The following is a 26,770-nucleotide window of genomic DNA, read 5'->3' on the forward strand; positions in this document are numbered from 1 at the left end:
CATTTCCTACTGTGAGTTTCTTTCTTGATGTTCTTAAAGATTGCTATGCATCAGGGGGAGGGAGAGCATCAGGATAAATAGCTAATGCACGTGGGGCTTAATACCTAGGTGATGGGTTGACAGGTGCAGCAAACCACCATGGCACACATTTACCTATGTAACAAACCTGCACATTCTGCACATGTATCCCAAAACTTAAAACAAAATTTTAAAAAATTGCTATGCATACTATTTCGTTTTTATTAGGTAGTATTTTCTGAATTCTTTAGACTGTATTGAAGAATCAGAAAGAGTGCTTCACCCAGGGAAATACAAATGGTTCTGTATAATAAACATTCAGTTTGTCTGTTTTCATTTTAAATAGGCTTCTTTTCCATGACACGTTTACTAAAGGAATATTACCATGTCAGCTTCAAAATTTGACAAGCTGATTTTTAAGTTTTTAAAAATTTACATACATTAGAATTTCCTTTTTTTCCTGTAGTTCTATGGACTTTTACACATGCATAGATTCTTGTAACAACTACCACAAACGGGGTAGAGAACAACGCCAACACTCCTAAAGAATTCCCTTGCACCGCCACTTTGTAGTCAGGCCCTGCCCAACACCTAGCCCTTGGCAACCACTGATAGGTTCTCTGTCTCTATAGTTTTGTCTTTTCCAGAATGTCATATAAATGGAATCCTACAGGATGTAATATTTTGCGAGACTTTCTTCTTTCAATTAGCATAATGTTTTTGAGATTCATACTTGCTATTGCCTTTACCAATAGTTTGTACCTTTTTATTGCTGAATAGTATTCCATTGAATGGATATACCACAGTTTATCCATTCACCCAATGAAGGACATTTGGGTTGTTTCCATTGTTTTGTGATTATGAATAATACTTCTGTAAACACTTGTTTACAGGTTTTTGTGTGAATGGAGGGTAACTACCTAGAAGTGGTATTGCTGGGTCTTTTGGGTAGATATATATTTAACTCTATAAGAAATTGCCAATCTAGGCTAGCTGCCGTGGCTCATGCCTATAATCCCTGCACTTTGGGAAGCCAAAGTGGGAGGATCGCTTGAGCTCAGGAGCTCGAGACCAGCCCTGGCAACACAGTGAGACCCCTGTCTGTATGAAAACAAAACAAAACAAACAAAAAAACCCTCAAAAACCAAATGTGGGGAGTTAGAGAAAAACATTTAGCCAGACATGGTGGTGGGCACCTGTGGTCTCAGCTATTCAGGAGGCTGAGGTGGGAGGATTGCTTGAGCCTGGAGGTTGAGGCTGCAGTGAGCCATGGTCGCACCACTACACTCCAGCCCAAGTGACAGAGAGAGACCTTGTCTAAAAAAAAAGGAAAAGAAAAAGAAAGAAACTGACAATCTTTTTTCCTGAGTGGAAACAGAAACTGACAATCTTTTTTTCCTGAGTGGAAACATTTTCATTTTGTATTCCCACTAGCATGGTGAGAAAGTTCCAGTTGCTCTGTGTTCTTGTCAGCACTTGGTATTGCTGGTATTTTTTTTATTTTAGCTGTTATAATGAGCGAATTGCATTGTGATTTTAATTTGCATTTCCCTAATGATTACTCATGTTGAGCATCTTTTTGTGTGTTTATTTACCATCCACATATGGTGAAATGTCTGTTTAAATCTTTTGTGCATTTTTATAGAATTATTTTCTTATTTTTGAGTTTTGGGAGTTGTTTATATATTCTGCATACAAGTCCTGTGTCAGGCCTCAGTGCTGTGGCTCATGCCTGTAATCCCAGCACTTTGAGAGGTTGAGGCTGGAAGATCATTTGAGGTCAGGAGTTCAAGACCAGCCTGGCCAACATGGTGAAACCCTGTCTCTTCTAAAATACAAAAATTAACCAGGTGTGGTGGTGCAGGTCTGTAATCCCAGCTACTCGGGAGGCTGAGGCAGGAGAATTGCCTGAACCTGGGAGGTGGAGGTTGCAGTGAGCCGAGATTGTGCCACTGCACTCCAGCCTAGGCAACAGAGTGAGACTTTGTCAAAAAAAAAAAAAAAAAAGCCCTGTGTTATGCGATTTGCAAATACTTTCCCTTGGTTGTGGCTTGTCTTTTCAGTCTCTTAACAATAAATTTTGCAGAGCAAAAGTATTTAATTTTGATGATGTCAACTTCATTTTATTTTTTCCTTTTTTTTGAAACAGGATTTTACTCCATCACCCAGGCTCAAGTGCAGTGGTACAATCTTGGCCCACTGCAATCTCCACCTCCCAGGCTCAAACGATTCTCCTACCTCAGCCTCCCAAGTAGCTGGGACTACAGGCGCACACCACCACACCTGGCTAATTTTTGTATTTTTTATAGAGATGGGGTTTTGCCATGTTGCCCAGGCTGGTCTTGAACTCCTGAGCTCAAGTGATCTGCCTGCCTCGACTTCTCAAAGTGCTGGGATTACAGGCATGAGCCACCACACCTGGCCTTTTTTTCCTTTATAGATCATGCTTTTGGTATCATATCTAATAAATTTCGGCCGAACCTAAGGTCATGATGACTTTCTCCTATGTTTTCTTGGAGAATTTTATAGTTTTGGACTTAATGTTTACATTTAGAGTTAATTTTTGTATATATCATGAAATGTAGATTAAACTTAATCTTTTAGCATATGGTTATCCAGTTGTTCCAAGACCATTTGTTGAGAAAGCCATTTGTTAAGACCATTTGTTTTTCCTTCTGTGGAACTGATTTTTTTCTTTAATATTTTGTTCCAATTTCAGGGTATTCAAAGGGGACTTCAAATCTGGCAAGGAGTTTGAACCTGGAGGATGACATGTGTTCTAAAGAAGGGAGCAAGTGATCAACACAGGTTTTTTATTCTCTCCTATACTTTCTACAGGAAGAATTACAGATATGATTAGTCATCAGTGACTGAAAAGTGAGCTACACCATCAAATAAAGATTCAATAATGTGGCCGAGTGTGGTGGCTAACACCTGTAATCCCAGCACTTTGGGAGGCTGAGGCTGGCGGATCACTTGAGGCCAGGAATTCGAGACCAGCCTGGACAATATGGTGAAACCCCATCTCTACTAAAAATTCAAAAATTGGCTGGACGTGGTGGGGCACACCTGTAATCTCAGCTACTCGGGAGGCTGAGGCACAAGAATCACTTGAACCTGCAAGAAGGGGGTTGCAGTGAGCCGAGATCACACCACTGCCCTCCAGCTTGGGCGACAGAGCAAGACTGTGTCTTAAAAAAAAAAAAAAATCAATAATGTTCTCAGAGTACTATCAGGACCAAGCAGGCAAGAAAAGGGTTGATCTACCATGAAAAACTTTCAACCAAACATTTCCCCAAATTCAAATTTGATCTTTGCATTATATTCTGGAGTATTTTATTTGTGCTCTGAAATCAAGAAGGCTAAGACACCCTCCCTCTATTCTCGAAATATACCTGTTAAGACTTTGCTTCCCGGTTTTCCCAATTTACAATGTATCTATCTATATGCTTAACACAGTACCTTGGATATTCATTAGGAGAAGTGGTAGGCATTAAGCTAAGCATAGGATAGGGCAGGTTTGATGAAAAAATAAAATTAACCGTTAGATAAGGATTTTAGATGACAACATTCATTTTACTGTAAAATCTAAAGTTAAATATTGTCACATTTTTATGTTCATTCACTTGTTTGTGACATTTTGCCAATTACCCCAGGAGTTGGCAACTGACTTCCTCTATCTCACACAAAAAAAGTTAATTTGCCATGAAAAACAATTTGTCTTGAAAACTCAAAGTTTATTTTAAAATTAAGTTGATCCTTCTTAATTATGGTCTTTCAAAGGAACTTCTGAACTTGACATTTGACGGGAGGCTGCAGACTGCAAACCAGGAATAATAACCTTTAGAAACTAACAACATGACAGAGATAGCCCGAGGAGGTAATTGAGAAAGGAAGGATATCGTAGGTCCCTACAGTTTCATGAACCGAAGTGTTATGAGAATTTGCTGGCAGTCATCTAGGAAAACTCTTCAACAGAGATTTGATTCAAGTCTTTAATTCACTGTAAACAACCAGCTACAATGTTCCTTTTATTTTCCTGAGCTATAGACTGAACACCCAAGAGCTCTGAGTGCATGGCAATGACCCTTCTCTTCTTCCCCTTTTGCACCTGGAAAAGAATTGGGTCAAAACAGCACACTACTTAGGATTTTTCTGAGACAGGGTTTCAGGTACCTTTTATCCATTTAGGATTTTAGGTGATATGCATGCATCTAACTTTTGGGGATGATGGAAGCCTAGAATGGTCTTTGGCCACATGTCCCCTCTTCCCACTCCATGAAAGAAGTCATCTGGTATCACAGGAGAGAATGGGGCAAAGACCAGAAGGAAGCCGAGCTCTAAGTCCCTCAGGCCATCCACTTCCTGGACATCCCAGTTATGAAAACCAGTAACTTTACAATTTTTCCTTAAACTGTTTTGAAATGAGGTTCAGTTTCTTACAAACAAAAGTCTTTACAAATAAATTTGCTGTGGCCAGAATGGTGTGTGAATACGGGGAGCAGTCTGCAGGAGTCAGATAACAATCACAGCTATCATTTATTGCAAATTTAATTTGCACGCAGCTCCAGGCTATTTAGGTACATTATCTTATTTAATCCTAACACCTTTCAAGTGGATGTATTACTATCTCCATTTTTCACATGAGGACATTGTGGCTCAGAGAGGTTCAGTAACTTGCTCAGAACCATAAATCTTGTAAATGATGGGGCTGGGATTAAAAATTAGAGCTCTCTGACTTCAAAGCCCTTAACCACAAAGTGCTGAGCTCTCAAAGGGCCCTTGTGGCTACACCAGAGGTTAGGAGAATTGGGCTCCAGATAACAGATTTCACCGTGTGTTGATGAAGCTTTACAGCTCACAGGCAATGCTGGTCGGCTCTTTCCTGAGTGCTCGGTTACTGTAACTATGAGACTACTCCAGAGGCAGAGGAATAGTAAGTGCTGATTCATCTGAAAAGGGGGTTCATCTTTCCCCCTCCAGTGTGTTGCCAGCTCTGAAATCTCTTTAAGATGAAACAAGAAGCTTTAGGATGCAGATAATCGCATGCCAATTGCAAAGCACAGCAGTAATGAGCCAAGAAGGTAAGTTCCCGAAGCCGATTGTTGTAGGAAACCTTAAGCCCTATGGCAGGAGTGGTGTCCTTGAGAAGCATGCAGTTTCAACAGAAAGTTTGCTTTAAAAAATGATGTGTGTGTGTGCATGTGCGTGTGTGTGTGTGTATAATTGCATAAAGATTTGGCGTGCCTGAATTTCATCCTATCCTTCCTTTTTACAATTTCATCTCATCTCTGATGGTGGCACTTTCTGAGTTTCAAAAAACAAAAAAGTCCCAAGTGGACAAGACACAGTTTCTGACTGAGGGCACTGAAATCAAGTGGAAAATCATGTGGAAATCCTTTTCCAGTACAATTAGTGTATTAGACTGTGGGCCTTGGAGTCAGACCACCTGAGTTCAAATCCTAGCTCCACAATGTATAAAAACCATATAAGAACCCCTTCCCTTGGAAATTTAAGATTCCTCACTTATAAAATGTCTGTAATACCATTTTACAATCAACATGTTAATAAGTAATTCAGGCAAAAAACCTCAATGAACGCTAAAATGATAGGGGGTAAAATGTTGTTAGGGTACAGAAAATTCACATTCTCAAAGTAATCACACTTAAGATCAACAAAATGAAACAAATTGAAATCCTGTGCCTTGAGATGTGATAAATATCAATGTGTTCCTGCCAGCGATATTTAACCTGATTCTATCATGGATAACGTCATGGTCAAATCCAAATCACGGATCATTCTGAAGACAAACTGCCCTGGTCTCTTCGAATATGTCAATGTCATGAAAGGAAAAAAAAAACATGTTGGGAACTCTTTAGAGGCTTGGTAATGTGACAATGAAATGGAAAGTGTGAACCTTGGCTGGGCTAAGTGGCTCACGCCTGTAATCCCAGCACTTTGGGAGGCTGAGGCAGGTGGATCATGAGGTCAAGAGATCGAGACCATCCTGGCCAACATGGTGAAACACCATCTCTACTAAAAACACAAAAATTAGCTGGGCATGGTGGCGTGCACCTGTAGTCCCAGCTACTTCGGAGGCTGAGGCAGGAGAATCGCTTGAACCTGGAAGGCTGAGGTTGCAGTGAACCAAGATTGCACCACTGTACTCCAGCCTGGTGACAGAGTGAGACTCCATCTCAAAAAAAAAGTGTGAACCTTGACTGCATCCTGAACCAAATGTTTAAAAAGAGCTATAAAGTTTATTTTTGGGAAATTGGGGAAATATTATGGCATTAATGTTAAATTTCCTGAGAGAATAAATGTGGTATGGTTATGTAGGAGTACATCATTGATAGTAGGAGACACATACATTAATTTAGGGGTGAAAGGTCAAGAGGTTCAGGGTTGTTTGTGTGTAGAAAAAGAGAGAGAGTGAGAGGTACTGAGACAATGCTAATGTGGCAAAATTGATTGAGCCATTATACTCTTCTTGCAACTTTTCTATAAATTAAAATAATTTCTAAATAAAAAGTTGAGGAAATGAAGGTAATATAAGGCTTTATGAGGATTAAATGCAGTAATACATTTACATGCATTAAGTACTTACAACAGTACTTGGCAAACAGTTGGAACCCCACTTATACAAGCCATTATGATTGTGTGATCCTAGGGAAATAACTCCATCTCTCTCCGTCTCAGTTTCCTCATTATTATGACTGAAGCAGACAATTCTATTAGATCTAACATTCTAGAACTTTACGTAGTTATGCCCTCAAAAAAGTGATGGGGGTTGAAAGAATCAACATTGTCAGAATGTCTACAACACCCAAAGCAATCTACAGATTTAATGTAGTCCCTATCAAAATTCCAATGGCATTTTTCACAAAAATAGAAAAAAAATCCTAAAATGCATATGAAACCACAAAAGCCCCCAAATAACTGAAGCAATTTTGAGCAAGAACAAAACTGAAGGCATCACATTTCTTAATTTTAAATTATATTTACAAAGTTATAGTAATCCAAAAAGTATGGTACTGACATAAAAACAGACACATAGACCAATGGAACATAGACCAATGGGACAGACTAGAGAGCCCAGAAATAAATCCACGCATATATGGTCAACTATTCTTCCATAAAGGCACCAAGAATACACAATGGGGAAAGGATAGTCTCTTTAGTAAGTGGTGCTGGGAAAACTGGATATTAACAACAAAAAAATTGGAACTTTATCATACACAAAACCAGCTCAAAATGAATTACATATTAAATAAGTAATTATTCATTTTTATTAATTATTTATTAATTTAATAATAACATAATTAAATGTATAAGATGTGAAACTGTAAAACTAGAAGAAAACAGGGGGAAAGCTCCGTGGCATTGGTCTTGGCAATGATTTTTTGAGTATGACACCAAAAGCACAGTCGACAAAAACAAAAACAAACAAGTGGGACTACATCAAACTAAAAAGTTTCTGCACTGCAAAAGAGCAATCAATAAAATAAAAAAGCAACCTGTGGAATGGGAGCGATTATTTACAAACCATATACCTGATAAGAAGTTAATATCCAAAATATATAAGAAATTCATACAACTCAATAGCAAAAAAAAACAAATAACTTGATTTAAAAATAGGCAAAGGACCAGAATAGACATTTCCATAAAGAAAGCACACAAATGGCCAAGAGGTATATGAAAAGATACTAAACATCACTAATAATCAGGGAAATTCAAATCCAAACCACAATAGGATATCACTTCACATCTGTTAGAATGGCTATTATCAAAAAGTCAAAAGATAACAAGTGTTGGTGATGATGTAGAGAAAAGGGAACCCTTGTACATTGCTAGTGGGAATGTAATTTGGAACAGCCATTATGGAAAACAATATGGAGGTCTCTCAAAAAATTCAAAATAGAGCTACCATATGATGTAGCTATCCTACTTTAGGGTATATATCCAAAGGAAAGAAAATCAGTATCAAAGCTAGATCTGCATTCTCAGGTTCATTGCAGCACTATTTTTTTTTTTTTTGAGACAGTTGTGTCGTCTTTTTTTTTTTTCGTTGTGTCATCACCTGGGCTGGAATGCAGTGGCACGATCTCGGCTCACTGCAACTTCTGCTTCCTGGGTTCAAGCAATTCTCCTGCCTCAGCCTCCCGAGTAGCTAGAATTACAGGTGCACATCACCACGCCTGGCTAATTTTTGTGTATTTTTAGTAGAGACAGGGTTTCACCATGTTGGCCAGGCTGGTCTCCAACTCCTGACCTCAGGTGATCTGCCTGCCTCAGCCTCCCAAAGTGCTGGGATTACAGGTGTGAGCCACCGCACCCAGCCTGCAGCACTATTCAGAATAGCCAAGATATGGAATTAACCTGTGTCCATAAGTGGATGAGTGGATAAAGAAATGTGGTATATATATGAGTATGTGTGTGTATGTAGACATATATACACACAAAACAAAATATTATTTCACCTTAGAAAAGAAGAAAATCATGCCATTTGTGACAATATGGGTGAACCTGGAGGACATTATGCTAAGTGAAATAAGCCAGGCAAAGAAAAATGAATACGGCATGTTCACTTATATGAGAAATCTACAAAGTTGAACTTACAGAAACAGAGAGTAGAAGGGTGGTTACCAGGGACAGAGAGGTGGGGAAATGGGGAAATGTCGGTCAAAGGGTACAAGCTTGCAGTTATAAGATGAGCAAGTTCTGGAGACCTAACGCACAGCATGGTGACTGTTATTACTAATAATGTATTGTATACTTGAAATCTGCTAAGAGGGTAGATCTTAAGGGTTCTCATTGCACATACACGAAAGGCAACTACGTGAGGGTGATGGATTTGTTAATTAGCTTGATTGTGGTAATCATTTCACAATGTGTATATTAAAACATTGTACTCCTTGAAAATATATATATGTGTGTGTGTGTGTGTGTATATATGTGTGTGTGTGTGTATATATGTGTGTGTGTGTATATATATATATGTATTTTTTTTTTCAGAGACAGGATTGTCACCCAGGCTGGAGTGCAGTAGTGCAATCATAGCTCATTGTAACCTGGAGCTCCTGGGTTCTATCAATCCTCCCACCTTGGTCTCCCAAAGCACTGAGATTACAGGCATGAGCTACCATGGTTGGCTGAATATATACATTTTTTATTTGTTAATTATACCTCAATAAAGCTGAAGAAAGCAAACAAAAAAACTCTTATTTAAGAACTAATATTTGATAAAATGTTCTTATCAATAACCTTATGTCATTTTAATTATTTAGACAATATTTACAAGAACATCCTTACTTCCTTAAAAATTATTTATGCCTGGATTCCATTCCAAGATGGCTGAATAGGAACAGCTCTGGTCTGCAGCTCCCAGAGTGATTGATGCAGAAGATGGGTGATTTCTGCATTTCCAACTGAGGTACCTCATTCATCTCATTGGGACTGGTTGGACAGTGGGTGCAGCCCACAGAGGGTGAGCTGAAGCAGGACGGGGCATTGCCTCACCTGGGAAGCCCAAAGCGTTGGGGGATTTCCCTTTCCTAGCCAAGGGAAGCTGTGACAGACTTTACCTGGAAAAACGGGACACTCCCGCCCACATACTGCACTTTTCCAGCAAACAGCACACCAGGAGATTATCTCCCGTGCCTGGCTTGGTGGGGCCCATGCCCATGGAGCCTTGCTCACTGCTAGTGCAGCAGTCTGAGATCGACCTGTGAGGCAGCAGCCTGGCAGGGGGAAGGGCGTCCACCATTGCTGAGGTTTGAGTGGGTAAACAAAGTGGCTGGGGAAGCTTGAACTGGGCAGAGCCCACCACAGCTCAGCAAGGCCAGCTGCCTGTGTAGACTCCACTTCCGGGGGCAGGGCATAGTTGAACAAAAGGCAGCAGAAACTTCTGCAGACTTAAACATCCCTGTCTGACAGCTCTGAAGAGAGCAGTGGTTCTGCTAGCATGGTGTTTGAGCTCTGAGAATGGACAGACTGCCTCCCTCAGTGGGTCCCTGACCCCCATGTAGCCTAACTGGGAGACACCTCCCAGTAGGGGCCAACTGACACCTCATACAGGCAGGTGCCCCTCTGGGACGAAGCTTCCAGAGGAAGGATCAGGCAGCAATATTTGCTGTTCTGCAATATTTGCTGTTCTGCAGCCCCGCTGGTGATACCCAGGCAAACAAGGTCTGGAGTGGACCTCAGCAAACTCCAACAGACCTGCAGCTGAGGGACCTGACTGTTAGAAGGAAAACTAACAAACAGAAAAGAATAGCATCAACATCAACAAAAAGGACATCCACACCAAAATCCCAGCTGTAGGTCACCAACATCAAAGACCAAAGGTAGATAAAATCACAAAGATGGGGAGAAACCAGAGCAGAAAAGCTGAAAATTCTAAAAACCAGAGCACCTCTTCTCCTCCAAAGGATCACAGCTCCTTGCCAGCAATGGAACAAAACTGGATGGAGAATGACTTTGAGGAGCTGACAGAAGTAGGCTTCAGAAGGTTGGTAATAACAAACTTCTCCAAGCTACAGGAGGATGTTTGAACCCATTATAAGGAAACTAAAAACCTTGAAAAAAGATTAGACAAATGGCAAACTAGAACAAATAGTGTACAGAGGACCTTAAATGACCTGATGGAGCTGAAAACCATGGCACGAGAACTACGTGATGCATGCACAAGCTTCAATAGCCAATTCGATCAAGTGGAAGAAAGGGTATCAGCGATTGAAGATCAAATTAATGAAATAAAGTAAGAAGAGAAGTTAAGAGAAAAAAGAGTAAAAAGAAATGAACAAAGCCTACAAGAAATATGGGACTATGTGAAAAGACCAAATCTACGTTTGATTGGTGTACCTGAAAGTGACAGGGAGAATAGAATCAAGTTGGAAAACACTCTTCAGGATATCATCCAGGAGAACTTCCCCAACCTAGCAAGGCAGGCCAACATTCAAATTCAGGAAATACAGAGAGCACCACAAAGATATTCCTCGAGAAGAGCAACCCCAAGACATATAATTGTCAGATTCACCAAGGTTGAAATGAAGGAAAAAATGTTAAGGGCAGCCAGAGAGAAAGGTCAGGTTACCCACAAAGAGAAGCCCATCAGACTAACAGCAGATCTCTCAGCAGAAACTCTACAAGCCAGAAGAGAGTGGGGGCCAATATTCAACATTCTTAAAGAAAAGAATTTTCAACCCAGAATTTCATATCCAGCCAAACTAAGTGAAGGAGAAATAAAATACTTTACAGACAAGCAGATGCTGAGACATTTTGTCACCACCAGGCTTCCCTTACAAGAGCTCCTGAAGGGAGCACTAAACATGGAAGGGAAAAACCAGTACCAACCACTGCAAAAACATGCCAAATTGTAAAGACCATCGATGCTAGGAGAAAACTGCATCAACTAATGGGCAAAATAACCAACTAACATCATAATGACAGGATCAAATTCACACATAACAATATTAACCTTCAATGTAAATGGACTAAATGTCCCAATTAAAAGACACAGACTGGCAAATTGGATAAAGAGTCAAGACCCATCAGTGTGCTGTATTCAGGAGACCCATCTCACGTGCAGAGACACGTATATGCTCAAAATAAAGGGATGGAGGAAGATCTACCAAGCAAATGGAAAGCAAAAAAAAAGCAGGGGCTGCAATCCTAGTCTCGGATAAAACAGATCTTTTAAACCAACAAAGATCAAAACAGACAAAGAAGGCCATTACGTAATGGTGAAGGGATCAATTCAACAAGAAGAGCTAACTATCCTAAGTATATATGCACCCAATACAGGAGCACCCAGATTCATAAAGCAAGTCCTTAGAGACCTACAAAGAGACTTAGACTCCCACACAATAATAATGGGAGACTTTAACACCCCACTGTCAATATTAGACAGATCAATGAGACAGAAGGTTAACAAGAATATCCAAGACTTGAGCTCAGCTCTGCACCAAGGGAGCTCAATAGACATCTACAGAACTCTCCACCCCAAATCAACAGAATATACATTCTTCTCAGCACCACGCTGCACTTATTCCAAAATTGACCACAGCAGGATTCAGAAACTCAAAACCGCACAACTACATGGAAACCGAACAACCTGCTCCTGAATGACTACTGGGTAAATAGCGAAATGAAGGCAGAAATAAAGATGTTCTTTGAAACCAATGAGAACAAAGACACAACGTACCAGAATCTCTGGGACACATTTAAAGCAGTGTGTAGAGGAAATTTATAGCACTAAATGCCCACAAGAGAAAACAGGAAAGATCTAAAATCGACACCCTAACATCACAATTAAAATAACTACAGAAGCAAGAGCAAATACATTCAAAAGCTAGCAGAAGGCAAGAAATAACTAAGATCAGAGCAGAACTGAAGGAGATAGAGACACAAAAAACCCTTCAAAAAATAAATGAATCCAGGAGCTGGTTTTTTGAAAAGGTCAACAAAACAGACCGCTAGCAAGAATGATAAAGAAGAAAAGGGAGAAGAATCAAATAGATGCAATAAAAAATGATAAAGGGGATATCACTACTGATACTACCATCAGAGAATATTATGAACACCTCTATGCAAATAAACTAGAAAATATAGAAGAAATGGATAAATTTCTGGACATATACACCCTCCCAAGACTATACCAGGAAGAAGTTGAATCTCTGAATAGACCAATAACAGGCTCTGAAATTGAGGCAATAATTAATAGTCTACCAACCAAAAAATGTCCAGGATCAGACGGATTCACAGCTGGATTCTACCAGAAGCACAAAGAGGAGCTGGTACAATTCCTTCTGAAACTATTCCAATCAATAGAAGAAAAGGTAATCCTCTCTAACTCATTTTATGAGGCCAGCATCATCCTGATACCAAAGTCTGGCAGAGACACAACAAAAAAAGAGAATTTTAGACCAATATCCCTGATGAACATCAGTGCAAAAATCCTCAATAAAATACTGACAAACTGAATCCAGCAGCACATCAAAATCTTATCCACCACAATCAAGTTGGCTTCATCCCTGGGATACAAGGCTGGTTCAATACACGCAGATCAATAAATGTAATCCATCACATAAGCAGAACCAACAATAAAAACCACATGATTATCTCAATAGATGCAGAAAAGGCCTTCCACAAAATTCAACAGCATTTCATGCTAAAAACTCTCAATAAACTAGGTATTGATGGAACGTGTCTCAAAATAATAAGAGCTATTTATGACAAACCCACAGCCAATATCATACTGAATGGGCAAAAACTGGAAGCATTCCCTTTGAAAACTGGCACAAGACAGGGATGCCCTCTCTCACCACTCCTATTCAACATAGTGTTGGAAGTTCTGGCCAGGGCAATCAAGCAGGAGAAAGAAATAAAGGGCATTCAATTAGGAAAAGAGGAAGTCAAATTGTCCCTGTTTGCAGATGACATGATTGTGCATTTAGAAAACCCCATCGTCTCAGCCCAAAATCTCCTTAAGCTGATAAGCAACTTCAGCAAAGTCTCAGGATACAAAATCAATGTACAAAAATCACAAGCATTCCTATACACCAATAACAGACAAACAGAGAGCCAAATCATGAGCAAACTCCCATTCACAATTGCTAGAAAGAGAATAAAATACCTAGGAATCCAACTTACAAGGGATGTGAAGGACCTCTTCAAGAACTACAAACCACTGCTCAACGAAATAAAAGAGGACACAAACAAATGGAAGAACATTCCATGCTCGTGAATAGGAAGAATTAATATCGTGAAAATGGTCATACTGCCCAAGGTAACTTATAGATGCGATGCCATCCCCATCAAGCTACCAATGACTTTCTTCACAGAATTGGAAAAAAAATACTTTAAAGTTCATATGGAATCAAAAAAGGGCCCACATTGCCAAGACAATCCTAAGCAAAAAGAACAAAGCTGGAGGCATCATGCTACCTAACTTCAAACTATACTACAAGGCTACAGTAACCAAAACAGCATGGTACTGATGCCAAAACAGAGATACAGATATAGAACAGAGGCCTCAGAAATATCACCACACATCTACAATCATCTGATCTTTGACAAATCTGAGAAAAACAAGAAATAGGGAAAGGATTCCCTATTTAATAAATGGTGATGGGAAAACTGGCTAGCCATATATAGAAAGCTGAAACTGGATCCCTTCCTTACACTTTATACAAAAATTAATTCAAGATGGATTAAAGACTGAAATGTTAGATCTAAAACCATAAAAACCCTAGAAGAAAACCTAGGCAATACCATTCAGGACATAGGCATGGGCAAGGACTTCATGACTAAAACACCAAAAGCAATGGCAACAAAAGCCAAAATACACAAATGGGATCTAATTAAACTAAAGAGCTTCTGCATGGCAAAAGAAACTACCATCAGAGTGAACAGGCAACCTACAGAATGGGAGAAAATTTTTGCAATCTACCCATCTGACAAAGGGCTGATATCCAGAATCTACAAAGAACTTAAACAAATTTACAAGAAAAAACAAACAACCCCATCAAAAAGTGGGCAAAGGATATGAACCGACACTTTTCAAAAGAAGACATTTATGCAACCAACAGACACATGAAAAAATGCTCATCATCACTGGCCATCAGAGAAATGCAAATCAAAACCACAATGAGATACCATCTCACACCAGTTAGAATGTCAATCATTAAAAAGTCAGGAAACAACAGATGCTGGAGAGGATGTGGAGAAATAGGAACGCTTTTGCACTGTTGGTGGGAGTGTAAACTGGTTCAACCATTGTGGAAGACAGTGTGGTGATTCCTCAAGGATCTTGAACTAGAAATACCATTTGACCCAGCCATCCTATTACTGGGTATATACCCAAAGGATTATAAATCATGCTGCTTTAAAGACACATGCACACGTTTATTGCTGCACAATTCACAATAGCAAAGACTCGGAACCAACCCAAATGTCCATCAATGATAGACTGAATTAAGAAAATGTGGCACATATACACCATGGAATACTATGCAGCCATAAAAAAGGTGAGTTCACATCCTTTGCAGGGAGATGGATGAAGCTGGAATCCATCATTCTGAGCAAACTATCACAAGCACAGAAAACCAAACACTGCATGTTTTCTCACTCATGGGTGGGAATTAAACAATGAGAACACTCGGACATAGGACAGGGAACATCAGACACCGGGGCCTGTCATGGGGTGGGGGCAGGGGGAGAGATAGCATTAGGAGAAAATACCTGATGTAAATGACGAGTTAATGGGTGCAGCAAACTAACATGGCCCATATATACCTATGTAACAAACCTGCACGTTGTTCACATGTACCCTAGAACTTAAAGTATAATAATAAAAAAATTATTTATGCCTGTAGAATTGTTATCTTTGATAACAGTATCTGCAATTCACTCACTGTTATTCAAATGAGTCAGATTAACTATACATCTCTTTGAAATAAAAAACAACAAATTGAAAAAAAAATTTTTTTTTCTTTTGGGACGAAGTCCTGTTCTGTTGCCCAGGCTGGAGTGCGGTCACTTGATCTTGGCTCACTGCAACCTCTGGCACCCGGGTTTAGGCAATTCTCCTGCCTCAGCCCCCAAAGTAGCTGGGATTACAGACGTGTGCCACCATGCCCAACTAATTTTTGCATATTTAGTAGAGATGGGGTTTCAGCATCTTGGCCAGGCTGGTCTTGAACTCCTGACCTCGTGATCCACCCACCTCGGCCTCCCAAAGTGCTGGGATTACAGGCGTGAGCCACCACACCCGGCCTAACAAATTGAAAAATTAAGCATCCCATTTTCTAAGTACTATGAGACTTGAGTGTATAGGTACTTTTAGCTTTTTAGATGCTGTATTGTGACTCTACTGGCTGTAAATTTGTAAGTTCAGAGTTCTACTGAATATGAGAATAAATAAATTTATTTTTAACATTACAAAAGTGATTGGGGAGTCAGCACTGTTTTCTGGCAAGGTGTTAGAGATTTTGCTATTAGAATGTAAATATGAGTTAACTAGCTAAAAATGCTAAGGGGCTGGGCACGGTGGCTCACGCCTGTAATCCCAGCACTTTGGGAGGCCTAGGTGGGCAGATCACTTGAGGTCAGGAGTTCGAGACCAGCCTGGCCAACATGGTGAAACCCCGTCTCTACTAAAAATACAAAAATTAGCTGGGCATGGTGACAGGTGCCTGTAATCCCAGCTAGTCAGCAGGCTGAGGTAGGAGAATCGCTTGAACCTGCGAGGCAGAGGTTGCAGTGGGCCAAGATCGCACCATTGCACTCCAGCCTGGGCAACAGAAAGAGACTCTGTCTCAAAAAAAAAAAAAATTAGTTGGATGTGGTGGCACGCACCTGTGATCCCAGCTCCTTGGGAGGCTGAGACGGGAATTGCTTGAACCTGGGAGGCAGAGGTTGCAGTAAACATAGATTGCACCACTGCACTCCAGCCTGGGTGACAAAGCAAGGCTCTTTCTCAACAACAAAAACAACAACAACAACAACAAAGCTAAGATGGGATAAGGGCCCAACCCAGGACAAGAAGGTAATTAGGGGGCTCCATTGACATTTCATTTATTCATTCAACAAACATTTACTCAACCTCTATGAATATACCAGACACCCAGGCACTAGAGATTCAAAGGTAAGTCTCCAGTTAGTCCACATTTGGGGGAAAGGAGGGGAAGACACCAGTAAATATATAATGGCAATACAGTGTGCTTAGATGCCTTGGTAGATGTAAGCATGGGATATTGTTTTAGCATCAAGGAGGGGCACCTGACCAGATCATGGGGGTCAGGGAAGGCTCCTGGTCTCCACCAAACCAAACCAAGATACTCTGTTCATTCTTATGTTTCCTTACTAGAACGCAAGTTCCAGGGACAGGACGGGTACTACGTTAATCATTTCTGTATTTCCAGTTCATGGCAAGCATTTGGCACTTGGTAGTGTGGCAGCCTTGATAGCTGGCTGATCCAACAGCTCTTCCCATACTTTTCTCCTTTGCCTGTTTCCATATGAGAGAGAGGAAAATCCAAATAAAGATTTTACCAGCCTTCTTTGCAGCTAGTAGTAGCCACATAATATAGATCTGATGCTCAGAGACTTAAGTGGAAATCTACTGGGAATATCTGAGAAAGCTTTTCCTTTCTGGATGAAGTGTCAACTCCCCCTTCCTCCTGCCTTGCATGGGGCCATAATGGCTGGAACTAGGCAGCCACCTTGAGACCATGAGGGAGAGGTCAAGAGCTACACAGACTGGTCAGCTCTTACGTCATTGAACTGCTGAATCAATGCCATCAATACCTACCTCCTCCAAACTTCTTATGTGACAGAAGTCAACCCATGTGTTTAAGCTGCTGTAAATCAGTGTTTCCGGTATTTGAAGTCAAAGACTTTCCAGTAGATTAAGTAGGTTCTCAAGAAATGTTTGCAGAACTGAAGTCCTGGGGATAAGCTGATTGTGGGGAATTAAGAGAGGGATCAGAGTTATAAAGAGGTAGAAAACTGATAGGAAGTCAGGGATGGAGAACTGGAGAACCAAGGAAGTGATGCCGGACAGCTTAAGAATGTGTAGGGTGGGGTGTCCTATCTTCTGGCTTCCCTGGACCACACTGAAAGGATTGTCTTGGACCACACATAAAATACACTAACACGAAACATAGCTGATGAGCTAAACGAAAAAAATCACACACACACAAAAATCTCATAATGTTTTAAGAAAGTTGACGAATTTGTGTTGGGCTGCATCCAAAGCTGTCCAGCACTGCATGCAGCCTGTGGGCTACGGGTTGGACAAGCTTGGGGTAGAGTAAAAGGCAGAGATCTGGAACCAAGAGAAACTGGAATGGGGCAGAGTCTGAGAGAACATCTTCTGGCTAACAAGGTCCCGGCATGCAAAGAACTGCACCACAGGACTTGTTCCTCACTAGGGCTGAGGCATGGGTGCGCGAGATGCAGACTATGTGCCGGCTCTCTCCTCCTTACGTGCTTCCTGTACGTGGCCTGGGGGACTCGGCTCACCTGCTTTTCCTCCACCTTTCTGATGGCTCATTCTCAGTCTCTTTCACTGGTTGCTCCTACCTCCTGAACATCTAAATGTTGGAACACCTTAGCGATTTCTTCTCTTCTTTCTCTAAACTCCCTCCTTAGGAGACTTCATCCTGACTCATGGCTTTAAATATAATTTATATGCTGAAAACTCCCAAATTTCTGTCTCCAGGTCAGCCCTCTCACATGGATTCCAGACTCCAGATGCCACTTGGCATCTCCACTTACAGGAATCCACGTGTCCAAAACTGAGCTTCTGGTATTTCCCCCGAAACATGCCCTTCCCATAATCTTCCCCAAATCAGTTCATGGTGACTCCATTTAGTTTTTATTTTTATTTTCGAGATGGAGTTTTGCTCTGTCTGTCAAGCTGGAGTGCAGTGGCGCAATCTTGGCTCACGAAACCACCGCCTCCCGGGTTTGAGCAATTCTCCTGCCTCAGCCTCCCTAGTAGCTGGGATTACATGTGTGCACCACCACACCCAGCTAATTTTTGTATTTTTAGTAGAGAGACGGAGTTTCACCATGTTGGCCAGGCTGGTCTTGAACTCCTGACCTCAGGTGATCCACCCACCTCGGTCTCCCAAAGTGCTGGGATTACAGGTGTGAGCCACTGCACCCAGCTGTGACTCCGTTTTTTAAATTGCTCCACAAAAAAATCAGCTTGGTGTTTCCTTGACTCCTCTCTGTTCCTCATTCCCATGTGCACTGACAGTAAATCTTGTCAGTTCCACTTTCAAAATAGATTCAGAATTTTTACCACCTTCTGTGGCTCCACCCTGGCACATTAGCCTTTGACTATATTATTCTGCCTTTGTCTCCCTTCAGCTGATTTTCAACAAAGCAGCCAGAATGAACCTGTGAAAATAGGAGTCGTATTGTGCTGTGCTCTGTTCAAAATCTTCCAAGGCCTTCCTGTCTCTCTCAGAGCAAAAACCAAAGTCATTACAGCAGCCTTCCATAAGGTCTCACGTGATCACACTGGCCTCCTTGCCAGACAGCCTCCTGCCTCAGAGCCTTGGCCATGTTCTATTCCTGCTGCCTGGAATCCTCTTCCCAGTTATCTACATGGCTTGCTCCCTCATGTCTCTCAGTCTCTTAGTCAAAAGCCTCTAACCCCAACAATGCACAAATTGCATCCCTTCAGGAATTACCATCTTCCAACAGACTGCCTCGTCATCACCGGTGTACTGGCTGCCCTCCAAATGATAGATTATAAGCCCCATGAAGGCAGGAAATTTTGTTTCATTCATTGCCATATACCCAGCATCTAGACAAGTGCCTGGCAATATACGCCCTCAGAAAACATTTATGGACCGAAGGGATGAATGTGCAACCATCTCCTCAGGGTGCTGCACAAGTATCTCAAACCCCCTACACTCACAACTGAAATTAGCACCTCCCCTATGGAAACTCCTTCTCTGGGGTTCTCAGATTCCTCTTCAACTTCTCCCTCCTAATTCCTCCTTCAATCACCGAGTCCTACTAATTACACCTCTGCAATAACCTCCCACCTGGCCTTCCTGCCTTTAGAATTTCTGTACACTCCCCTTCCTCAATCCATCACGGGCCTAACAGCCATAGTAACTTTTTTGTTGTTCGATAATCATATCAAGTTCATTTGAAACACAAATGCAGCTTGAGTAGCCTTAATTTTTTGTTTGATTTCCTTTTTCTTTTTTTCGCTTGAAACATTTCAAGACTGCTGAAAAGTTCGAAGAATAAATACTCATATACCTTTCACCAGATCCACCAGTTGCTAACATGTTGACATATTTACTTAATTGAACTTCATATGTACATATATATTTTTGGAAGTTGTAAACATCATGACACTTCTCCCCCTAAATATTTCAGCATATCTATCTTTAAAAGAAGGACCAGACAGACCATTGAGGACAGCGACTATGGCTTCCTCACTTCCATCTGCCTGTCCTGCCCCAAGGTGGGAACTCAATAAATGTGTGTTGAATCAATGAGAATCAGGAGAGAGAAAGAAAAGGGATGAGACTCTTGTTGCTCTGCTCTTCAGTCCCAGAAAGAAAGGACTCAGCCAGAAGGAGGGGAACTGCTGATGATCCCACCCCAGGAATAAAAGCAGAGGGCTCTGGTCGTCTTAGCAGCCTTCCTGCTACTATCACAACAAAGAGCCCCAGAACTGTGCCCCTTACACCTCTGTGAGCTTTCCTAGCCCGAGTGACTTCCATGTGTGGTTTCTCTGTGGTAATAAATAGCCAAGCCTTTAACAAGAAATTGCCTGCAGGCCTGTTTTCAGAACAGACAGAGAGGTGGAGCTGGGAGCCACTGCAGGGCAGGCAAGGCACTGCGCAGTAGCATCTTCAAAGAGGGGAGAAAAGAAGGTTGAGGTTCTAGGGCCTGTGAGTAGGAAGAAAAGGAGAGTTCAGAGAGTTGTTCTGGGCATGAGAAGAGGCCTGTAAGTTTAAAAATAAGCCCCTGAAGACCTTGCATGGGGAGCCATTTTACCAGATGCCAAAGAGTTTAGGCATGTGGCCAAACCTGGAAAGAATGTTTTGAGACCTGGCAGTGGCTAAGGGAATTTGCTCTGCCTTGGAACAAAAAGCAAAGTGGGAAAGGCTCTTCAGAAAAATACTCCAAAAATCAGTGCCCCTATGTTTCATTTTACATGCCAGCTCTGATCGGCTATGGTATGAGCTGTCGGGATTGCTAGATTGAGAAGAAATCTGAAGCCATCACTAGATTCAGTTAAAAAAGAAAAGAAAAGAAAGAAAGAAAGAAAGATTGATTAATCATGTCTGCCATGGTTAGGAGTAATAGGAAATGATCTGGGAATCAAAAAGGAAGATAAAAGGGGGGGTTCCTAAAAGTACTGTTGAATGACTTAAATATGAGAGCTGTGTACGTTAGTGGAAATATGGGCTTTATCCTTAGACAGAGCTGACTGTGAATCCTAATTAGCTGTGTAATTGTGGGGTGACTTACAAAACCCTATCTGTAAAACGGGATAGTTCTGCATATTACAAAGCTATTGCTACATAAGTATTAAATATTATTATTTTAACACTTACGTAGCAATTCTATGTGCTAGGCATTGTTCTAAGACTTTTACAAATATTCATTCACGGATTATCACAACAACTCCTTAAGGTTATTATTCCAATACACAGGTGAGAAAACTGAGGCTCAGAGAATTAAGAGATCTGCTAAGGTTCACACAACTAATAAGTGGTAGAGCTAATATTTACACACAGGCAGCCTGGCTCTGAGTTCACATTCTTAACCACCTTGATAGTTACTACAGCCAACCACTTTCCATCGCTATGGTTGCTATCACTGTGTCAAGCAACTGACATAAGCTCTGTGAGTTAACTCTGCAAGACTTGCACCCTGAAGTTCTCAAATGCATAGACACATTTAACAGAGCACTTCATTTTAAGCTATGAGAGCTACAAAGTCATTAACAGGACAAGAGTAAGGGTTCACTGAAGGAAAGAGAAAGGACAAAATCAGGACTCAGGAGTCTGTCCTCTAACAAAATATCTCTTGCCTTTTAACTTTTTGCTATAATGAAAGGTTTACTCAAGATTCACCAAGATACATAGAACAGGTGTCTTACTCCATTTTTTTTTTTGACAGGGTCTTACTCTATCACCTAGGCTGGAGTGTGGTGGCATGATCGTAGCTTACTATAGCCTTGAATTCCTGGGCTCAAGCAGTCCTCTCACCTCAGTCTCCCAAATAGCTGGGACAATAGGCACGCACCGCCACCACGTCCAGCTAATTAAAAATTTTTTTTGTAGAGACAGAGTCTTGCTATGTTGCCTAGTCTGGTTTAGAACTCTGGGCCTCAAGAGGTCTTCCCACCTTAGCCTCCCAAAGTGCTGTGATTACAGGCATGAGTCACCATGCCTGCCCGAACTGGGTGGCTTCTAAACAACAAAACTTTATTTCTTATAGTTCTGGAAGCTGGGAAGCCCAAGATCAAGGTGCTGGCAGATTCAGTGCCTGGTGAGGGCCTATTTTCTGGTTCATAGATAGCATGTTCTAGCTGTGTCCTCCATGGTGGAAGGGGTGAACCAGCTCTCTTAGGCCCATTTTTTTTTTTTTTTTTTTTTTTGAGATGGAGTTTCGCTCTTGTTGCCCAGGCTGGAGTGCAATGGTGCAATCTCAGCTCACCATAACCTCTGCCTCCCAGGTTTAAGCGATTCTCCTATCTCAGCCTCCTGAATAGCTGGGATTACAGGCATGCACCACCACGCCCGGCTAATTTTTTGTATTTTCAGTAGGGACAGGGTTTCTCCATGTTGGTCAGTCTGGTCTCAAACTGCCGACCTCAAGTGATCCACCTGCCTCAGCCTCCCAAAGTGCTGGGATTACAGGTGTGAGCTGCTGTGCCCAGCCTCTTAGGCCTATTTTACAAGAGCACTAATCCCATTGGTGATGGTGCTGCTCTCATGACCCAACCACCTCCCAAAAGGCCCCACTTTCTAATAGCATCACCTTGGGGGTTAGAGTTTCAGCATATGAATTTTGGGGGGACACAAACATTCAGACCATAGCACTAGGGGAGAAGGACAAGAGAGTCTTCAGTTTATAAAGAATTTGTCTTGCTTTCTCCTGTGCTAGCATGAGAAATTCTTTCACAAAAAGCCTTTAGATTAGGGGCCAGCAAACTATGGCCCCTGGTCAAATCCTGCCTGAGACTAGTTTTTGTAAATAAAGTTTTGTTAGAACATAGCCATGTTTATTTTTTGTTTCTCTGCTGTTTTAATACTACAACAGCAGAGTTGAACAGTTGCAACAGAAACCATATGGCTTATTATCAGGCCTGTTGCAAAAAAAGTTTGCTGACCTCTGATCTCCACTTTAGGCCAGATTTTCTATATACCAGTACAACACACATGATAATCTTATGTCCTTAACTTGAGAAGGAAAAACAAGGTATCCCCTTGGATGAGCTCCAGGGAAGGTGGGAAATAGGATGTCCAAAAGGGGAACCAAAATGAAAACAAGTGTGGCCAGAATAGCACATCCCAGAGTGTGCTCCTAGAAATGTTAATTTACGTTATGCGATAAGGTGGTTCAGCGATCAACTGTTTGGGAATCATTGCGTTAAACAACCTTAAGAGGATTTCTCTACTACAGGACTTCTCAGGACCTTTAAAATGCTATTATGCCTTGCGATCTCTAAGAGTGTAATATAGTTCACAGAGTTTCCCATGGGACTATGTTTTTTCAGAACATTCTTTGGAAAATGCTGAAATTAAAAAGGATTTAGAATCATTTTCCTCGGGAACTAGAAATGAAAACTATGAGGGCTGTGGCTTAATGAACCTCACATTTTCTCAGCAAGGAAAGAGGAAGCACAAAGAAGAAATAATGAAAGACAGAATGGGAAATAAAAGAAAGAGAGGTGTTTGAAGGAAGAAAGGAGGAAAGCAAAGTGCTGGAGAGATGACGTATTAGGGTATGAGGAACACTTGGACGACTGGACTGTCAGAGGGAACCATGGTCAAAAGCAGAGGTGTTGCCAAAAACAGGATGCATGATCACTTTTGTCACCACTGCCATCATCAGCACCATCAGAGAAACTAACCTTTCCTGAGGTCTAACTACTTTGCAGGTCCTGTATTATGTCCTTTATAGACATTAGGTCATTTAATTTCCGTTTTACAGATGAGGAACTAGGGTGTATGCAAGTTAAACAATTCACCCGGAGTCGAGCTTAGAAGGTGTGTAAGTGGCAGCACGTAGATTCAGTCCTGCAAGCCTGACCCCAGAGCCTATGTTCTTACCACTGCATTGCACAGCTCCACTTCCAAGTGCATTAAAGGGAGAACTGGAATTCCATTATGTAATATAGAAAGGATATTACACAGAAGTGCCACACCAGAACATTTGGAGGAAAAGGAAAAGACAAAAACCACCCAATATCACTTTGGATATTTGGCTGCACAGGGGCCAAACAACGAGAGGACTGATTTTTTTTTCCAAAGCACATCCAGACATTCAGATATCATCATGTTTTCTTTCTCTCACTCTCTCTCACGTTTTTTTTGTTTACTCTCATGTTAACTATCCTTCTTATTTCATAAATATCAGGCTTATCCAACGTGTGACACTTGCTCATAAAGTAAACATAAGATATTTTTTAATGTTTAAAAAGCATTTTCAACTCGAACACCATGACTACTATATTTACAATAAGCCTCACTTGGGTTTCCACAATGGCCAGTTCTTTCTGGGGGGATAGAGATCCTCAGAACAGCTTCCTAAGACAGATTCTGAAAACATGAATCACTCTCAGTTAAATCATTTGTGGCTCAGGACATACCTGCATTAAATATTAGCATTCATCCATATCCTAACTGCTGATTTTTAATGTTTAAAATCTGATACAAACAGTAAATTATAATATTTGTGGAGAGAAGGAGGAGAAACCCAGGTCTGGAAAAGCAGCCCAGGATGTGAAAAACATTGCACACTGGATTTGCTGGAAATGGCCGAAAAGGGTTCCGCTGGAATGCTACAAATTCGGACTGGGAAGTTTCTGAAGGCAAAGTTTGTGTGGGGCAATCTGACGCCTCTGATTTACTTTCTTGGGTCTGTAGCAGAATAAAGAACTGCTGCAGACTGGCCAGGATAAAATGGAACGACTGCACGCTGCTCGTAAATGTCTCTATTTACCTGGTGAATGGTGAGGGTAGGGCTTTGGGCTCCTCGGTCCTGAAGAGCTGCAAGGCAGAGCGTTCAAATCGTGGCTGGCCCTAGGCTGCTGCCCTCACGCTGCTTCGGCTGCTTCTAAGATCCCATTGGAAGTCCCAAAGGGCTGGAGAGCCCCAAGGCCAATATTACGTTTCCAAAAGAATATTCCTCCCCGACCCGCACTCCCCTTTGCTTGCGTTGACTTTGGAGCGTCTCGGGTTTCTTCCACCTCTGCGCGAAGCCGCTGGGAACCCAGGAGTTGCGCTGGCAGAGAGGGGCGGACCCAGAAACCACTTCCAGATGTGCTCGGCTGGCCGGCTCGGATGCGCCAGACTTCCTCTGGCTAAGTGCAAAACATGCAAAAAACAGCGCTGTTCTAGAGGAAAAGACACAAAACCAGAGAAGAGCAAATGATTTCAGGGTGAATTTCTACCACACGTTGAGTCGAAGGCAAACTTTGAAAGAACACAAGTGAAAAATAAAGTTCATGCTGATTTTGAGAATATTCAGGGCCACTAGCTTCTCCTGAAATCTCCTAGTCATTGAAATGCTGTTGTCCCCAAATCAAAACCCAGGTAACAACTGTGGTCTTCTTCTACCAAGGCAATAATGACAAAAGTTTCAAGATGGAGTGTTTTTGTGCCTGAACAAAAGAGGAATCAGAGAGGAATGAGGCAGGGAGCTGGGAGCTGACCTCAACAGCGATCTGCGCTGTTCTGTATCTCTGCGGTGGGTTCTCAAATCCAGGAGATGGTGCCAGCACTTTGTCTGGGATCACAGAATTTATTTCTGCAATGGCTCCTCTTCCTATTTCCTATAAGGATATAAGGATCTCTCTGCTCACTGTCTCTTTCTAAAGTGGTGCTCTCCAACAGAAATAAAATGCAAGCCACACTGTAATTTTACTTTTTTTTTTTTTTTTTTTGAGACGGAGTCTCGCTCTGTCTCCCAGGCTGGAGTGCAGTGATGAGATCTCGGCTCACTGCAACCTCCGCCTCCCCGGTTCAAATGATTCTCCTGCCTCAGCCTCCCGAGTAGCTGGGATTACAGGCGCCTGCCACCACGCCCAGCTAATTTTTGTATTTTTAGTAGAGACTGGGTTTCACCATGTTGGCCAGGCTGGTCTCAAACTCCTGACCTCAGGTGATCCGCCACCTCAGCCTCCCAAAGTGCTGGGATTACAGGCGTGAGCCACCGCATCCGGCCAATTTTACTTTTTTTGTTTGTTTGTTTGTTTAAAAAGAGACAGGGTCTTGCTCTGTTACTCAGGGTGGAGTGCAGTGGCGTGATCACAGCTCACTGCAGCCATGAACTCCAAGGTTCAGGCGATCCTCCCGTCTCAGCCTCCTGAGTAGCTGAGATTACAGGTGCACACCACTACACCTGGCTATAATTTAAAATTTTCTAGTAGCCACATTAAGAAAAAAGTACAAAGAGGTAAAATTTATCTTAATGATACATTTTACTTTACCCAATATATACAAGATGTTATCATTTCAACACATAATATAAAACATTATTAAGATGTTTTATGTTCTCTTTGTTTTGTTTTTAAATTTAATTTGTTTTGATACATATTCATGTAATAATTGTATATATTCATGGGGTACATAGTGATGTTTCAATATATAATGTATAGTGATCAGAACACTATAATTAGCATATCTATAATCTCAAATATTGATGCTTATGTTGGAAACATTCAATACCCTCCTTCTAGCTCTTTGAAGCTATATATTATTGCTAACTATGGCCATACTACACTAGAACCTATTCCTCCTATCTAGCTATAATTTTATATCCTTTAACAAATCTCTCCCTATCTCTCTCTTCCTCCTGCCCTTCTCGGTGTTTTTTTTTTTTTAACTAAGTCTTTGAAATTTGGTGTGTGTTGTACACTTGGAGCACATCTCAATTCAAACACTAAATTTAAGCAGAAACACTTCACATATATTTAGATTTTATAAATACCATTTAAAAAGTAGATTCATTTAAGGTAATGGATATCCCAGTT

The 26,770-nt window shown here is 41.4% G+C and overlaps 1 protein-coding gene across 3 annotated transcripts in view; it reads right to left on the bottom strand.

Annotated features, from left to right (window-relative positions):
• The window catches only part of GLT8D2 (glycosyltransferase 8 domain containing 2), a 73,757-nt gene that overhangs the window by 34,364 nt on the left and 12,623 nt on the right, over positions 1-26,770 (bottom strand). For 2 of the 3 annotated variants that reach the window (XM_054444173.2, XM_063646643.1), the window contains one exon: positions 24,739-25,132. The gene's annotated coding sequence lies outside the window, so the exon portion shown is untranslated. Of the gene's footprint in view, positions 1-24,738; positions 25,133-25,450; positions 25,571-26,770 lie in introns of those variants that run through there. The other variant, XM_063646644.1, reaches the window with a different exon arrangement.

This window comes from Pongo pygmaeus, chromosome 10 (genome assembly GCF_028885625.2).
Source record: "Pongo pygmaeus isolate AG05252 chromosome 10, NHGRI_mPonPyg2-v2.0_pri, whole genome shotgun sequence".
Classification (NCBI taxonomy): domain Eukaryota; kingdom Metazoa; phylum Chordata; class Mammalia; order Primates; family Hominidae; genus Pongo; species Pongo pygmaeus.